The following is an 18,838-nucleotide window of genomic DNA, read 5'->3' as shown; positions in this document are numbered from 1 at the left end:
AGGTATCTACAAATGTCTTACCTTTGCCAAGGACACACTCTTTAGAGTCCCTGCCTCTGCCTAATTTGGCTTTCTTTCATTTATCCAAGACACTAAAGCAAGGAAACGCCACTTTTTGTGCTCGCCAAACCTTTCCCGCCAAGTTAGGCCTAAATTTTTGAGTCTTTAGAGTCCCTGATTTATCTTATATCATCTATTTTCTTTACCTCAAGTTTTGGGTGCTTTTTGCCAATCCTCAGGATACACACCTGTGTTTGAGGGTACCAACCAATAAACGTTTGTTTAAATTTGTTTCATATTTGAGCATACCAAAAAAGTCATTTTGCTCAAATTTAGCCGAAGTAGGTTAAAACTTAAGATTTATAAGATATCATTCCGATCCCTATTGATGACTTTGTTCTCGTTTGTTCCTCATTGCTTATACTCTGTATTGTTCTGTTTCTGTACATACAATCGGTCGGGAAACTCCCCTTGAGCGTTGACCCTTTCTTGAAAATGACGCTGATAGCTTAGCTTTTCATGCCTGAACAGCTCCTTGGTTTACCTAATTGGTTCTAAATAAGCGAATTGGTAATACAGTATTTGCCAAATTAGGCCAAGCATTTTTTCTTCTTCAAGACAATATTTGCAATTGATATCACTGCACACTTGAATAGGCAAGAATGAAAGCATGCATGATTCGCGTTTTTCTCAGACCTGTGATGTAAATCTAATTACAATGAATTGGAGTTCTGCCAATGTAAACGGAAATCTGAATTTGGTTGCATAACCCCATTCCATTGCACGAAATATGGTGTGCCTTCTGCACTTCAGAGGGCGCTTTGTGAGTCAGCCTTTACCAAATAAAGGGCCGATTGGGCCCATTCCTCTTTTTGAAATATAATGGGTTTGTGTCGTTTTTGGTAAATTCTTTCAGAATGTATAATTATGTATAATTAGTGACCTGGGTCACAATGTCCGGAAAAAACCGCTTTCATGGTGCGTCGCGAGTAGTTTGTTTTGCAACCTAGGGTGCGTCTTCCCGTTTTGTTTGGGCCCTTATTTACTCAAAATCCTTAGCAAAAGCAACACCTCCTATTTAAGATAGCTCAATTATTTAAGTGTTCATCTTTTAACATATTGTCCTCGATCTCGCACTGATTTTTTTATACTTATACTTTTTTTTAAGGTTAGAGAGCCTAGTCAAAGATTTGATAGCTCTAGTCCATCGGAGGGCCTCTCTTCCCATAAAAGGGCTTTATTTGAATGTGCATTGTCTTATTTTCAAAAAAGATAGCACAAAGATCAAGGTTCTTGAGGAACTAGCTTTAGATAGGCAGGTCTCGTTCATTTTCCATGACAGAAACCTGGCTTCGACCAGGAGTCTTAGATGAAGAGCTGGCCATGGTTGGTTTCAATTTAGTTCGCTGTGATAGAGTACGCCCTGACAATCCCATTTTTCCGCATGGGGGCGTATGTCTATATGTTTAGAAATGACCAACACAATAGTCATGTAAAAATGTCTAATGGAGAAGTAGAGGTCTTAGTTTGTCATCTTCAAGGTCTTGATCTGTTACATTGCGACAATATATAGGCCCCCCTCTTGTTCAGTAAGCTCGTTCTTGTCAGCTCTCAAATTCATAGAAATGAGTTGGACCAGTCAGTTTGCTCAAGGTTTTCTTTTAGGGGACTTCAATTTTCCTGCTAGCGTTGTAGAGTGGAGGCTAGTCCAGATGGGTATATTCCCGTATCGAAATCGACGTCTCAGTCGTTCGAAAAGCTGGAGGAATTTGCGATCTTGCGCAATCTCTCTCAGCATGTTGGCGTAGCCACCAGAGCGAATGGCGTTCTTGACTTGTTTTTTTTTCAATGACCTTGATCTGATCCAGTATGTCCATGTGACATCTAGTAATCTGTCAGATCATCATGTTTTCGAGGATAGGGTCGACCATTACTCAAAAGCCGGCGTGCTCTAGAGTAAGACCGGCCAAAAATGTCGGTTTGGCTAGGTTCAAGTTCAAAGATGAACATTGGCCGTTGATTATGGAAAATTAGAAATATATAATATGGAAATCTGAAAAAGGAATCGTCCATAGATGTAGCCTTAGACAAAATGATTCTAGTTTTGAGGACGTCTGTTCGAGTCTAGCAATCTCTGAATGTGTTTCACAGGGCGGGGCACATTCTAAAATTCCGAAGTTAGGAAGAATTTGTTCAAAAGAGTTGCAAACTAGCAAAAGGGCTCCAGAGCACTTTGAATCCAGTAGTTGTGGCTAGCCTTCAAAAGAAAGTTGGATTTATCCAAGGTAGAATTAAGGCCTCCATTGAGACAGATCAGTTGAACAAGGAAAGTAGAGTTGTTCAAGAGGTGAGGTCGAATCCTAAGGCGTTTTTCTCTTATGCAAACTCTAAGAGAAAGATCAAACACCCTGTAGGGCCCTTGAGGTCGATGGGGAAGCCATAGACAATGTAGGGGCTATGGCCAACATACTTGGAGATCAGTTCTCTAGTGTGTTTCAACTCCACTGAGTTTAGGAGCAACAGTCCATTGCTCTATTGATGAGTTTGTTGGGACTGGCAAGGCTTGTCAAGCTGAGCATTTAGATGATCTTGTAGTCACAGATCAAGATGCTTTAGAGGCCATCAGGGACTTGAGACTCTCGGGCTCCCCTGGCCCTGATGGAGTGACATCTCAGTTTCTGATGAGATGCTCACAGGTTCTTGCTCCTGTCTTCTCGTACTTGATGGATTGCATTTGGACCACGGCAAGTTCCCCTCTTCTCTGAAGGTAGCTCATGTTGTTCCAATTTTCAAAGGTAGATAAGTCACTCCCCAGTAACTACAGGCCAATTTCTCTCACTTCGAATATTGCGAAGGTGTTTGAGAAGATCATGAAGTTCAAACTTGTTGAATTTCTGATATTCATAAAAGTCCTTCGTCCTAGCCAGCATGGGTTCCGAGCACATTTTAGCACGGTTACCCAACTGATTGAGCATATAGAGCAGGTTATTGAGGGACTGGAGAGCATGAATCAGTCGATGTAGTTTATCTGACTTCGCCAAGGCCTTTGACAAGGTAGATCATGGCCTTTAGTTAACAGGCTCCATGAGATTGGGATCCAAGGCAAGGTTCTCAATTGGCTAAGAAGTTTCATTTGTGGTAGGAAACAATTAGTTAAGGTTGAGGGATCCCTTAGTGACATACATGATATCAAGTCGGGTGTCCCTCAGGGCTCCATTTTGGGTCCTATCCTTTTCATCATCTTCATTGCTCCGCTTCAGAAGCTTGGTAGTAGTAATGTCAGTATCTCTTCTTATGCTGATGATACAAAATTGTAGTGGTAGGAATGGTCAGGATTCTGGGTGTCTGGCAAAGGTCCTAGACAAATTTATTTCCTGGGTTGCTGCGGAGTAACATGGCCTGAATGGAATGAAATTCCGTTCAATGACCTTTGGGTCGACGCCATTAGACACTCCACTATTAGATGATGAAGGTAAGGACATTGAGCAGGTCTCATCCATGAAGGATTTAGGTGTAGTCCTCCAAGATAATGGAAGTTCGATGAGCATATCCAGTTGTTAAGTTGGTAAGGCTTTTCAAACATGTGGTTGGATATATCGCACGTTTAAGTCCAGAGATAGTGTCACGATGCTAACTCTGTACAAGTCGATTGTTCAGCCGCATCTTGAATATGCCTCTCCCATTTGGGTCCCAATTAGTTCAGCAGGTTTGCAAAAGCTCGAGTAGGTCCAAAGATGTTTTACTAGCAACTAAGGATATGAGAGAGCTCTCGTATGGGAGAGGTTAGAACGGTTGGGATTGTACAGTACTCAGAGAAGGTACGAAAGGTATCTGATATTGTACGTTTTCAAAAGCATTCATGAGCTTTGTCCCAACCAGGATTTAGGGTCAATTGTAGTGACCGTAGAGGCTTAATGTGCGTTTTGAGAGTACCTTCAAGCCCCGAGAATCCAGGCTAGTTAAAACAATGAAGTCCAACTCTCTCTTTCTCGGGCTCCTTCATTGTTCAATTTGCTGCCCTCAAATATTCGTAAGGCTTATGTACGTAGGCGTTGATCCGTAGCAAGATTTAAGTCAGACTTGGACAAGTTTTTGACTAAAATTCCGGATCAACCCTTATATTCAAGGATTAGCCAGATCAGCCAATTCTAATGCGTTGGTCGATCAAATAATACAATATATATAAATAAAAGTCAAGTATAATTAAATAATCTTCTCGTCTTCAACTGCTGGGATTCCAATCCCGGTAGCGGTAAGGAAGTCCGCACCAAAAAAAAAAAAAGAAATTTGTCCTAAATCTAAACGCATCGCAATCCGATGATGGAATAAATAAATCGATGGAGGGAGTAAACGGTTTCCTATTCAATCACGATAATAAATTTCGCAAAAGAAAGCACCTGTAAAAATATCAATCTTAATTGACTTTTGTCAGGCTGTTTGGTCAGGCTGACATATTTGACATAAGAAATGAGTGAGCCCCTCTGGGCACTGTAGAAGCTCACTCGGTGGCAAATGTTAATGCAAAGTTTCAGCTTTTTCATACCTTTGGTGATGTCCTTGACTTCCAAGCATCATTTTGACTGACGGTGTGTGGTGATTTCAAATTCTATTCGCTTTCCCGCTTCTCTCCCCTCTCATGTCATTCACACCTTTTGGTTTGGCTTAAGACTAAGCTCGTTTGAATTTTGGGGAAGACGGATCGGACTTCTTGAAATAAAGTTCCCTACGTTATCCGATTTCTTTTAACCTAACCAACACAAAGGGTCTCGACTTTTCTAAGGTCTCACCGAGACGTTTGAAATTGAGTCCAATTTTAATGTAAAATCTCTCTCTTTTTTACGTAATTCGACTGGTGCGTTATTGGGCACACAGAAAACAGACCGGAGAAAAGTTTTGAACATTTCTGACATTAACGGGCTTCCATGGGTAAACTATTCCCCTGGGTACAACTCGCACAAAGAATGTGTGTTGCCGGTAAAGCCGATAAAAGTACGGCCTCCTAAAAAGGCATGACGTCAACATCAAGTGGTACGGAAATTATTTGACCCGCAAAGTCAAATGATTCTGTCAATAATATATGTTGGTTTGCCACTTTCTATGTAAACGTCTGTCTTCCAATGTTTCATTGGACAAGGATCGAAGCCTTTGCAAAAAGGCCAGTTTCTTCTTCTTGGTACCATTTTTTTGTGTATTGAACGTTGGATTAATGAATCCTGACCTTCAAGGCTGGACTCCACAACTGAGAACTCAGCCCAGTTTCTTAAAGCCAAGAAATGAATCTTAGATCAAGAAAAGTCATACTATACTACATAAGTTGCATCTTTTCTCGATCTAAGATTCACTCCTTGGTTTTAAACAACTGGGCTCTGTTCTTGATCTAAGATTCACTTCTTGGTTCTAAACAACTGGGCTCTGTTCTTGAATAAAAGGACTTTCGATTATTGGTTTGGGGAAAAGGTTTTTGACACTTTCAGAAAATTACATCCAAATGCAAAAGCAGTATGAATAATTTCATTCTTTAATTGTTGAATATCCGTCGAGTTATCCTCTTTTAGTCATAAATTCTTGGTAGAATATGCTTTCAAAAATAGCCTGAAATTGAGAAAATAGCAATCTATAAACAAAGGAGCAAGCAATTATGAGGTAGCGTGAATCTTTCTCCATTGTCAATTGATTCAAATCCCGGTCCCAAAAATCACCTGTTTGGGAGAGGCTAGAAAGATTGGGCCTGGGCAGTTTTCAAAAGAAGGTATGAAAGGTATTTGTACTGTACATCTTCAAAAGTATCCATGCGCTTTGTCCCAACCAAGGATTTAGGGTCAATTCTAGTGACAGCAGAGGCTTAACGTGCGCTTTGAGAGGACATTCAAGCCCTTGAGAGGGCCAGAGGTTTGTCCATTTAAGCTGTTAAGGCAGCCGTTCATGCTGTATTTTAAATTCCACAAGGAAACTTGTTTTCGGCCGGCAGGAATCGCAAAAAGTCAGGTAATGAAATGCAGACGTGTACCAATACACCGGGCTGTTAGCCTAAATTCCATTTTCAGCAATGCTGAGCAAGGTTTTTTTCTACCTCGACCACCAATCACTAAAACATCAAAGGTCTGATGGCCGGATTGAATGTCTCTTAATGTTTGTCACTCCTTTTCATTGGCAATGATCAAAAAAGATAGCTTGCTAGGATCTAGAGCTCCGTCACAATTATGCTATGGGTCTGCACCCAATCGAGAATTCGAGTTTGACTTCCAGGTTGATGTGAGTTGGAATCAAGGTCCAATAACTAGGCTATTTCGACTCTTTTAGAGTAACCATCATATTGCATTTTAGAAAACACTTACCGTATTTTCAAATAAGCTCAACTGACTTTTTTTTTCTTTGAAACCACATGCTAGAATTGTGGTAAAACCCCCGATAACCGTATGTTATTGAGGTCGATATCATACCATACATCAAATCTGTCCACTTGTTTGTTATGAAGATAATTGAAATAACCTTGAAGCTGAAAATACGTCACAGAAAATGACAAACATAGTGCTTTTTATTTTATCCAATTCCGTAAATGCTTGAAACTTGGCGATCCCATATCTCCGCTTGCCACATTTGCCACAATTAAAATGACATAAATACCTAACACTTACTTACATTATACAGTCGCCGTCGTCGAAGATTGGCAAGAGCAACCTACTAAGTCTCCAGCTAGCTTATTCATTATGAGCTCCAATTCCATCGCCGCCCATTTTAAGCCCCCTTGCCATGGCTTTGATCCTGTTGGTGGCGCTCGGGTCCCCTCAAGTGGATGCCAGGCGATCCCATGGGTCTAAGCTTTCAAGGATCTCAACATGGTCACATCAAGTTCTCTCCGATCACCACTCCCCCACCGATGAAACTTGTGCCGTGGATTATGGAGGACGAGACACTAACGGACTTGTGGAATAGCGGGTGGACGCTTTTCACAAGAATTTCTGGAGGTAGGCAATGCTGCTTGGGCTAAAATCAATTGATCTATTATTATTTGGGAAAGTATTCACCATATTACTGAAATCCGCCTATAGATGGAAGCCAAAAGGAGCAGACTTCAGAGTGTCGAAACTTTATTTTAATGCTCTAACCCATGCTGTATAATAAGATAATAAGCTCCTAGTGTAAAGAAAGATTTAAGTTCAAATTTGGTAGCTTGAAATTTTGAAAAGTCTCTCTCAATGTACTGGCAGTTTGAAATTTTATCTATGAGAGTAAGGGCGGATTTACATTAGGATGGAAAACCAAGATTGAATTTGGTTTGAGGATGGAAGTTGGGCTAATGCTGTGGCGAGTCCAGACTTTTAAATTTCGCAATATGAGTCTTTTTGTTCGACTTGAGTACTGTGAAAGACTCGAGTCTTCTGCTGGACTCGCCTCAGCACTTGCTCTTTGACTGGCAATCCTTTGTTCATTTAAAGGAAGCAGTGACAATTGCGAAATTCTTAAAGCCCTATTTTTTACATGAAAACTCAAAGTTCACAGGCAAAAACTGAGCCCAGCTTTTTAAAACGAAGGAGGGAATTTTAGATCGAGAAAGGTCGTACTATACCACATCTTTTCTCGATCTAAGATTCACTCCTGGGCTTTAAAAAACTGGGCTCTGATCTTGGTTGAGGTTTTACCTCTATCTCTTGTCTGATTTTTTGACGATTCTCGCGTTGATATGAAATCATTTTCTAAAAAATCACCAAAACATGGCGCCCTTTTTTTCAAAGTTGATATTTTGAAATTAGAAAATCATGGGGAGAAGTATTTGCTTGACCAAGTTGTTATTAAGTCAAAATTCTTGCATTTCCGCCTCTTAAACTGATCGTCTAGACCAGCATCTTGTACAATAAAATAAATATCTGAGTGCAGCAACAGCATATTAATATTGTCAGTGTGAAGCCATTACACAAAAGCTTTGTTATTAAGATGAAGTTTCATTACATGTCAGATACGTATACGATAACATTGTTTTCAAGTTTCATGATAAAAATGATAAAAGAGATGCAGAGTTTTCAAAATAGATGGATGGAATATGTATTATACAGGGTCTTGGTAATATATCAGCAACCTATGTTTTACTTCCATGTCACATGTCATTTTTTAAAAAAGAGGAAAGCTTCAATGTCACGCTTTTCACCCAAAATTGTCACAAATTGCAGAAATATTGATATTTTTGTGCTGAATGGTTGACATTGCCCAACAATTAGCTTAAAAATGGCAAATATTGCACAATAAAATTGCAATGCTTGCAGATGTAATAAATTGCAGAATATTCTGGTACATGCAAGTTTTGGCCGGCCCTAGTCATAACATTCCGGACGTCATTGGTTACAGAACTCTATTGAGAGTTCTAGCGTTTATTCAAATTCGAATGACATTCCTATACCACGACTATTCGCTTATGAATGCTAAATTTAAAAATAATGGTAATATTTGAAAAGACAGAATCTCAAACTACTGATGTTTCATCTCTTTTCAAGAGCGTGGGAGCTGGTAACCAGTTTACGGTTTGTTTTGGACGAGCCCAAAGGCGAGATGCGAGAATATCGCTTTCACGACCCAGACGTTCCAAGTGGAAACGGTCCTTCATGCTTCCAGGATTATGGAAGATGAATGAAACCTCAAATTAAACGAGTCGAATTGAAAAATCTTTGTTTTTTATGTTCTTATTTAACAATGCAATGGTAAATCAGTATTAAATACAAATGATTTACTTGTGCGTCAGTTCAGCCTACATGATTGACTTTAAAGTAGATTATTCGACTAAAAGTGCAATCTGTGCGTTTAGCATCAGCTTCGCCCGATTGGAAAATCATAGAAAGCGTAATTCCGCGACGAATTGACCAACATTCAATCTTACGCGGAAAAGGCAACTAACCCATTTTTCCCAAACTTTGGCAGACACGAGTAAAATCAAAAACAGGACCCACGTTGGAATCAATTACAAACAAACCTTAGTTCCAAAAAAAATGTACAAGGTATTATTGTTTTCCATGACTTCAGCGTGCAGTATTTTTCTTGTGCACAGCTCAAGTTATATTTAAGTTTGGCACCTGTTTTTGGCTCAAATCGTTTCAATTTGGCGCTTGCTTTTTATTTTATTTCAAACATTAAATATAGAGACTAAATACTAGAGTCTTCAGTGAAAGCAACACACTTCAGTAACACGTCGACCTTTATCACCATGGACCCTATATATACCTTGCATGGACCCAAATGCAAAGAGTGGTGCAGTAAGGCAGTGAGGAGAAGACTGTTTTAAAATCGTCCAATCTCTTGGTCTGTATTGAGATTACGTTTATTCATGCAAAAAAATCGGCTCAAAGATGGAGTAGGACGTACACCACTGAATACAGATTCCAGTGGTCTATGAAAAGGACCATCTTGATGTTCTCCACTGCAAAGATTTTGTCCTATGAGAGCAAGGTCTCTCATCAGAGCGGTATGCAACGAGATTCGGAGAAATCCAATTAGGTTGATGAACCAAATGCCCAGGAATTACAATGTGTCCCAAAGAACCATTCAAAGGATAGTGAAACAAGACCTTGGATTGCATCCATATAAACCAAACAAAAGGTAAGTACTTTCTAACATTACCAAGACCAAGAGAAACTTGAGCAGCAAAATCCTGTCAAAGTCGTTCGTAGATCATCCTAATGTTGTTGTTATTTACTCGGATGAAAAACTTTTGATAATGTCCAAAATGACAGAGTTCTGTGCGTTCCGTGCACAATGAGTACATCATCCTGATATGATATGGATAAATGAAGTACAAGATCCCGGACCCTTATTTGCACCTTTTTGCATTCTGGACTTTCATTTGAATCTTTTGCATCTTTGGCCCATTATCACATTTTTAGGCATTCTAGGCTTGTTTTGGTGGATTCTTTTGAGCCGAAAAAATGTATTTTCACTATTTTGATGAGAAATTGGAACCCATGACGTATGTCTGGACTTCACAATTCAGGGTGACGTCTGCCATCTCTTCCCGAGGACACATGGATGATCGTACAACACATTGGGAATATTGAATCAGCATACTTTATCAAACAAAACCGCAAAAACAGCTACCCAATGAGTACTTTCAAAGGATGACATTGGCTGAAGTCTATTTCTAAGAAAATAAAGAGGTTTTCTCAAAAGTGGTGATCTCTGAGAAAACTTGAATTTTTCTGCCCATGTGATGATCCCAGTACTACTGATGTATCCCTTCCTTCCTGCGACCAATCTTCCAATCCAGAGGTGCTGAGATTGGTCCTAGATTGCCTTTTTGAGTCTGATGCACTAACGCTTTCTGACCCCAAAATGCCCATCAGGGACCAATCTCAGCACTATTGGATTGCAATCTGCCTGAGCAGTGCAGATTGGCTACGTCAGTACCCAGTTCCCATTCTGGACACCCTGACACCGGAAACTTGAAGTGCCCCTACTGGCATTTGATTATTGATTATTAATATTATGGGTGGATGGACAGACAAGTCAAGGCTGTTGTGGTGACAACACCTATGATTGTTATGGAAGTTTAGTCTTGGATTACCTTTCAGATGCTGATCCACTGGAATCAGAGCATACTACTATAAGAATGTGTGTCCTACTTAACATGTATCTTAAAATAACATAATATGTCATACCAATATAAAGCATCTTTGAACTTTAATTGCATCCTTATTTGCATCACGGGCTTGGTTATTCCATCTTTATTTGCATTTTGAGATATTTTTTAAAATGCATAATTTTAAGGACCTTGCCCATGAGACTGGATAAATCTTAGACACTGTAATGGGAGAATCCCAGTTGTGGTCAGATGTCACAGGAACCGGTTGGTGGGGTCAAAGAGTTATCGGGTTCGTTGTGAATCAGTCTCCCTCGTCATTCACATCACTAAGGAAAAACTCCGGCACCCTAGGGGCTGGTCTGCCTGGCTACATCTATGGGCGAGGAATATTGGCTACATGTTTGAATGGAGGGAAAAAGGAAATCTCTGTCAACAACCCTCTCATATTAGATAAGAAATGTGTGAGCGCGAGGAGTCACCCATCGTCCTTCAACGAAGACAGAAGCCGCGATTCAACTCTTGAGGAGAGCAGTCAAAATTTGAACCGCTCCAAGGAGGAACCACTTGCCATTGCTAAGTCCTCCATTCTCATAGTTGGGATAGACCATTGTTGCGATGCCAAGAAATGGGAATTGTTTTGAAGGCCAGAGATAGTCATCCTACGGGATTGGGACACCCAGGGAGAAGTCTAGAGGAGCAAGAGGACCTGGGAAGCGCCAAGTCTGTGTACAGCACATTGTCACTCGTTTAGTGGACCTTAAATCCCGTCGAGTGGACGTCATCTTAGCATCTCAGTTGGACCATCTCGGCAGACATCAAACTGAAATTATCAAACCATTGATTTCAATTGCGCATGTCCCCTTTTTCCCCTGTTTTCTTACCGGAGAAAGACACCTGATAGGCAAAGTGATTTGATGAATAAGTAAATTGTAGTGTACAGTTTGCCTTGAAAAGAGAGTAGCCTAGATTTCCCGGACGACTGAGATCATTCTCACATTGTAGGGAGTGGAGGTAGCAAGTGATTTAACTGTATCTAAAGTTCATCACTCTTGTAGCAGAAATCAGTAGTTAGACTCTAGAGTAGAGATCAACTTTGATAAATCCATGTAGACTAGAATAGTGACCACATTTTGCAGGATACTTAGCCTTGAAGAATGGCCCAGGTATATGTCAGACAACTGAGATTGATATGTGTCCTAGGAGTGTAGAGCTGGCTAGCGATTTTTCCTTCTTTTTGCGGACTTCCTTACCGCCACTGGGAATGGTATCCCCAACACTTCAAGAAGGAAAAAGGTATTAATCTTACTTGATTTTTACATTCGAGTTGGCGGATCTGTTTATCCCTTGAATGCAGGGTTGTGCAGGTATTTTGATAAAAAAAATTGTCCAAGTCTGACTAAAAGGACGCTACTGGATCAACACCTACATACTCCGAATGTTTGAGGGCAGCAGGTTGAACAATGGAGGAGCCTGAGAAAGACGAGACTTGAACTTGATTGTTCGAACTACCCTGGATTCTCGAGGGCTTGAAGGTGCTCTCAAAACGCACATTCAGCCTCTATGGTCACTGCAATTAAACCTAAATCCAAGGTTGGGACAAAGCCCATGAATGCTTTTGAAAACGTACATCAGATACATTTCGTCAGAGACAAGTAGCTTCAACATTTTGGCCATCATTTTCTTTTTCCACTGAATACCATTGTTTTATCAACAAAAAATCCGAAAAATTTTAAGCTACAAAAAAAAAATCCTGGATACCACTTCTTTGAAGGTCTCTCCATTTCCATTTAAAGGATAGCCAAAGAGATATCATGATTGGCCTTGATAGCATTGATAAAGGCGCAAATCTAAATCATTGTCTGCTGTATATATTGTTTTCAGAATTGAAGTGAATGCGTAATTAAGTGTACTCATAATTATTGAAAACACATTTTCAAAGATCACACTTTTAATGTGTTTTAAGTGACATTATGCAGCATTTTGAGCTTTTGTGAGACTGTTCAAGAAAAAGAAAAATAATTTTTCATTTTGTGATTTTGAAAATCGATATGAATTCGTTGGGAAATTAAGTTGACATGTAACCGGCGCATTTTGGGACTAACAACGATGAAATTTGGAGCATTAGATCCCATGTAACTAGGCAGTGGTGTAATAAATGATATCGTAAGATGAAACACCCTGTTGGGCCATTTGAGTTTGCTGGGGAAACCATTAGTAATGTAGGGCCTATGGCTAACATGCTAGGATATCAGTTCTCTAGTGACCCCATTGAGTTTAGAAGCAACAGCTCATTGTTGATGATGATGATGATGATACTTCATTTCGGGTATCATGTATTGTAAAGGAATATTATACAAATGAAAGAAAACATATTGTCGAAAAATGGTTAAGGAATAAAAAGATTTGGGAACCCTAGATTCACCCCATAAACCGAATGATTTGTTTTCTTGGGGGACCTTGACTAGATCGAATCTTGGCCTTTCTGTGTTGAAGCCTTTCAAGGAGGACCATTTGTCGGATTTTCAGTTTGGATTTTAACCAACGCATTCAAAATTCAAAACTTTTACAGAACATTTCTGACCATTACCAGTCCAAGTACTCCGTTGGAGTGTTTGTTGATTTAGAAAAGGCATTCGACACCATACGCCATGACCTTTTATTGATTCAGCTCGAAATGTACGGATACAGCACAAACGTGAATAAATAAGTCAATACCTATCAGTCAAACAGAAAGCAACAAGTCGAAATAGATGACCACCTATCGGATATTGCCGAAATGACTTGTGGAGTGCCTCAAGGAAGCATTTTATGATCTTTAGTTTTTCTTATGTTCATCAATGATCTTCCAGAGGCAACCCTCTTCAAAACAACAATATATGCAGATAACACCACTTTGCACCTTTCTTGCAACGACTGCTCTAAAATGAAGGCTGGCTGTAGACAATGGAAGATGAAAGTGTCGGACTGGTTCACTTGCAATGACATGTATAGGGACATCCAGCCATTTGTATGATCCTGTTAAAATCGTGATGTTTTGGCTCTTGAGGGTGGGCTTCCAACGTATGGAAGCCTGGTTGGTTGTCCATCCTCTCAAGGTGTTTGGAACATACCCAAAAGCTATGAAGGGCTTCATTGAAAACATGCTGATAAGAATAAAGGCTACCCAAGGGATTTTCAAAAATGATGTTTCTTCCGAAAACTTTTTGAATACAATGAACAAACAACCAGGCAAACAAATACCCAAACGAATCTTAGCCTTTTTCTAGCTGGTGCTGGTGTCAGGGTGTCCATAATAGCTACCTGGATCACCGAATGGGGGAGGATAACTCAAGTTTCATACCTCAGGAAACCTAATTAGTTGTTTAGAAATCAACTTCAGGCAATGTCATTCTTTGAACGTGCTCAGTGGGTTGTTGTTTGTGGGAGTTTGTTTAACAAAATATGCTCATTCAATATTCCCCGTCTGTCTGAAGAAAACTGAGGTAAGAGGTTGTTGACAAGCTCAATCAGAAAATAGATGCATTCGTACGTTAATGGAAGTGCCACCAGTTCAGCCACAGTGCTTTTTCATCATTGGCTCCCAACGCAACACCCAGGGACCAATGTACCCTTGGCACGAGAAGAAATGAAGAAATGCTTCAACTGCGATAAGACTGGACACTTTAAGTTAGTCTGTCGCTCTTTCCACGTTCCTCGCAAAATGCCTCAATCACCAAAAAGAGGCCTAAGAGATGACACTCAAGGCGCCCCTCTCACTAACCGGGACGCCACGAGCCCGTTCACTGTCCATGTAGACTCAGAAGCCATTGATACTTTCACCCCTGCCTTCTCCTCCATCCTCACTTAGATTAAGCTCGCCTACGTCTCAGACAACCTCAAGTTCATCATATCAGGCATCCCTGATTCCGGCTTAGCCAGGACTGTCATCCCCGCCAGGGCCCTTCCGCCTGAAGTCAAGGTGGCCCATTTTAGTTTATTGTTCAGGATATCACACGAAAAGCCACCAACCAAGATGGAGTAACCTGACCCCTCGTTCGAGTTCATTCTTCAAGAAAAAACAGTTTTCCGGAATAATTCTTTGTCATCAAAGCACAACCACTACAAGTACTTCCCCTTCCCCTCCCTCCTCAGGGCAAAGTAAATCTTACAGGGGAATATATCCTTCTGCCTTTCAATGTTATATCAGAAGGAGGGGGAATGCCCATATTGGGTTGCAGAGAAACTGCAGGCTTAAGTCGATTGATGTTAACCAAGTCATGCCTTCCATCCAAATCCAAAAGAAAGTTCTTCTTTCCACGACAAATGACATTGTAAGGGCCTCTATACAGCGGTCCAAGTCCAATATGGATAGGTTTTCGTACGAACACCACCTCCGCCAAATCAAGTGCTTTGTTGTGATAGGTGGTCGGGATTTGGTGTGATGGTTCGGTTCGGCAAAAGCAAGTGATCGCAACCTAGCCTGAAGGTTTATGATCTGAGTTATGATTCGTTGCATGCGAAGACTGGAGTAGCATTTCACCAGGAAGCCATGGACTTTCACCAAAAACCATTTGGGCGGGGGAGTGTACGCCGTCAGGTTTATAAGCATTTCGTAAACCGAGCAGTGAAACCGAATATGATCATTTTCAAGTATTTCATAACTGGCAGTTCTGTTTCAACTGAAAAAAGTAATGAGGAACTGGCTTTGGCTGGAGGGACCTAGTATTCGGTTTACGGTTTACGAACTTTATCGGCCAATTACTAGCATTCTGAGAGCGCATTTTTCAAGAGCTGATCGACTCATCTGGTCACTTGAAACTTGATCAAGATAACGTCATGCGCTGAATGAATGTGTTTTTACATTAAAATTGGACTCAATTTCAAACGTCTCGGGTGAGACCTTAGAAAAGTCGAGGCCCCTATTGTGTTGGTTAGGTTAAAGAAATCGGATAACGTAGGGAACTTTATTTCAAGAAGTCCGATCCGTCTTCCCCCAAATTCAAACGAGCTTAGTCTTAAGACCAAACCAAAAGGTGTGAATGACATGAGAGGGGAAGAAGAAGCGGGAAAGCGAATAGAATTTGAAATCACCACACCCGTCAGTCAAAATGATGCTTGGAAGTCAAGGACATCACCAAAGGTATGAAAAAAGCTGAAACTTTGCATTAACATTTGCCACCGAGTGAGCTTCTACAGTGCCCAGAGGGGCTCACTCATTTCTTATGTCAAATATGTCAGCCTGACCAAACAGCCTGACAAAAGTTCAATTAAAATTGATATTTTTACAGGTGCTTTTCTTTTGCGAAATTTATTATCGTGATTGAATAGGAAACCGTTTACTCCCTCCATCGATTTATTTATTCCATCATCGGATTGCGATGCGTTTAGATTTTCGACAAATTTCAGTGCAGAGATCGAGGACAATATGTTAAAAGATGAACACTTCAATAATTGAGCTATCTTGAATAGGAAGGTGTTGCTTTTGCTAAGGATTTTTGAGCAAATAAGGCCCAAACAAAACGGGAAGACGCACCCTAGGTTGCAAAACAAACCACTCGTGACGCACCATGAAAGCGGTTTTTTTCGGACATTGTGACCCAGGTCACTAATTATACATAATTATACATTCTGAAAGAATTTACCAAAAACGACACAAACCCATTATATTTCAAAAAAGAGAATGGGCCCAATCGGCCCTTTATTTGGTAAAGGCTGACTCACAAAGCGCCCTCTGAAGTGCAGAAGGCACACCATATTTCGTGCAATGGAATGGGGTTATGCAACCAAATTCAGATTTCCGTTTACATTGGCAGAACTCCAATTCATTGTAATTAGATTTACATCACAGGTCTGAGAAAAACGCGAATCATGCATGCTTTCATTCTTGCCTATTCAAGTGTGCAGTGATATCAATTGCAAAATATTGTCTTGAAGAAGAAAAAAAATGCTTGGCCCTAATTTGGCAAATACTGTATTACCAATTCGCTTATTTAGAACCAATTAGGTAAACCAAGGAGCTGTTCAGGCATGAAAAGCTAAGCTATCAGCGTCATTTTCAAGAAAGGGTCAACGCTCAAGGGAGTTTCCCGACCAATTGTATGTACAGAACAGAACAATACAGAGTATAAGCAATGAGGAACAAAACAAGAACAAAGTCATCAATAGGGATCGGAATGATATCTTATAAATCTTAAGTTTTAACCTACTTCGGCTAAATTTGAGCAAAATGACTTTTTTGGTTATGCTCAAATATGAAACAAATTTAAACAAACGGTTTATTGGTTGGTACCCTCCAAACACAGGTGTGTATCCTGAGGATTGGCAAAAGCACCCAAAACTTGAGGTAAAGAAATGGAATTGATATAAGATAAATCAGGGACTCTAAAGAGAGGAAACGACACAGCTTTCCTTGACCGCCAAAGTTAGGCCATTGCGTTGAACTAAGACAGGAATTTAGTATCAATAAAGCAAGAATATCCATACTACATAGTACATTTAAATGTTGTAAATCAAATAATGATCTCTTTGATGTACAACTCCCTTCATGTAGTATAAATTTCTGAATTGATTTTGAAACTCAAAAGAATGAATGAAGTACCCAGGAACATCAAATTTATCAAAAACTATCAAATTGTCTTTCAAATCAGTGAAATATTGCGCAAAACTGGCTCAAAAACATGCATAGATAGAAGATAAACAAGAATCATTTATTAATTGATGAGGAACTTACACTGACAAATAAACGAAAGCAATAAAGGAACATGTACATAAATGTTAACATTGTAGCCAAAAGGGTAAACGGAGCGTATGGGGACGGGTCCGGATTGGTCAGTTATTTTATCGTTATTGAGGATGATAGTGTGTGTTTGTGAGAAATGTCGGACGCTTATTCTTACACTATAAATCAAGATGTCGGTCGCTTATCTTGATTAATTCTTTTTAAGAGGCTTAACAAATTTGAGCACCTTCTCTTTTTTGTCTATCGTTGTCGAGTCTTTTTATTGAGAGGTTTTGAGGTGTCGGTAACAGGGACACAATAGAAGAGGGCCATGAGGAAAGAAAGGTTGTTAATTTCAAGCACATTCTCCGGCCTTTGAAGCCTTAGGTTTGGGTCTTCAAACACATCAAATCTCAGTAACACAATCATTAACACAAAACGAAAAAGCTCAGCATAAAATAAAAACATAAAATTGGATAGATGATTGAGCTCTCCGGCCCACAAAAAATTGTGGCCATATCATTAATCGGGAGACTCCAACTCCAACGGTAATAAACTTTGAAATAGGTCTCTTGAGATGGAACCTCCAGGACCTTCACGAACGCTTGACGAATTCTCCGTCCTCCCAAATAGTATTCTATCCACCACAACTAGTTTCCAGCATCCTCGTGGAAGCTGATCATCGAGAAGTAATACCATGTCCCTTCTTGAACTGGTTTCCTTTATTTTGTTCATTTCCTTCTCGATGAAGATTAGGTAAAAACTCGGTAAGAAAACGTTTCCAGAAATGATCGAGGGTTGTTTAAAGTAAGTGAAACGATCCTGGAGTTCATTCTCGTTCTCATCGGTGGGCACAATGAATGACCCCCCACTAACCAACAAGAAAGTGAGCAGGTTTAGAACTGGCGTTTCCTCATTTTTGGACGTGGTCAACGGTCTCGAATTCAGTAGATATTCCACTTCAGTTACGGCCGTGATGAATTCTGTCATCTGTCAGATCCGCTCTTTGATATATTGCGTAAAATGCGCGTTTGAACGCCTTCACCATGATTTCAAAGCATCCGCCAAAATGGCTTCCAGCAGGTGGAGAGTAGATCCACTTGATTCCCTTCGAGTTTTTGAACCATAACTCGTTAGGGTCTCCAATGCTGCGAAGTCTATTTTAGTGAACAGTTCGCGGAGAAATCATCTGTGGCTCTGAATGAAGAGAAGTTATCTGATACAATGCGATCAGGTATGCCACGACGGTTAGTGAAACGGCACAAGGCATTGAACACATCCATAGTGGTCATTCCAGGGGTCACTTCAAAATGAACTGCTCTAGTTTTAGACAGGATATCACCAACACATACACTTTTGGCCTCTCTCGTGTAGATCTGGTAGAACGCAGTTGGTTAATTTCAAAGCTTCCAGTAAAGTCAATACCAACGGTGGAAACGCCCTCAAACTTTCGAATACCGATACGATGGCAAACTGCCATCAGAGGAACTTGAGTTCGAGCATTCATTTTTCTACACTTGACACATGATCTCCTCGCTTTCCTCTCCAACTTGAATAAACCAGGGATCAAACAATGCTTC

At 40.3% G+C, this 18,838-nt stretch overlaps 1 long non-coding RNA gene across 1 annotated transcript; it reads left to right on the top strand.

Annotated features, from left to right (window-relative positions):
• Window positions 1-6,585: 6,585 nt before the first annotated feature.
• On the top strand, window positions 6,586-9,890 carry LOC131892571 (uncharacterized). The gene is made up of 3 exons (XR_009374589.1): window positions 6,586-6,965; window positions 8,487-9,582; window positions 9,876-9,890. It is a non-coding gene; the product is annotated as an uncharacterized LOC131892571 (long non-coding RNA).
• The last annotated feature ends 8,948 nt before the right edge of the window (window positions 9,891-18,838 follow it).

The sequence above is a fragment of the Tigriopus californicus genome, unplaced genomic scaffold, assembly GCF_007210705.1.
Source record: "Tigriopus californicus strain San Diego unplaced genomic scaffold, Tcal_SD_v2.1 Contig514, whole genome shotgun sequence".
In the NCBI taxonomy this organism is placed as follows: domain Eukaryota; kingdom Metazoa; phylum Arthropoda; class Copepoda; order Harpacticoida; family Harpacticidae; genus Tigriopus; species Tigriopus californicus.
The sequence above is the reverse complement of the archived record's forward strand: the minus strand, read 5'-3'. Positions and strand labels throughout refer to the sequence as shown.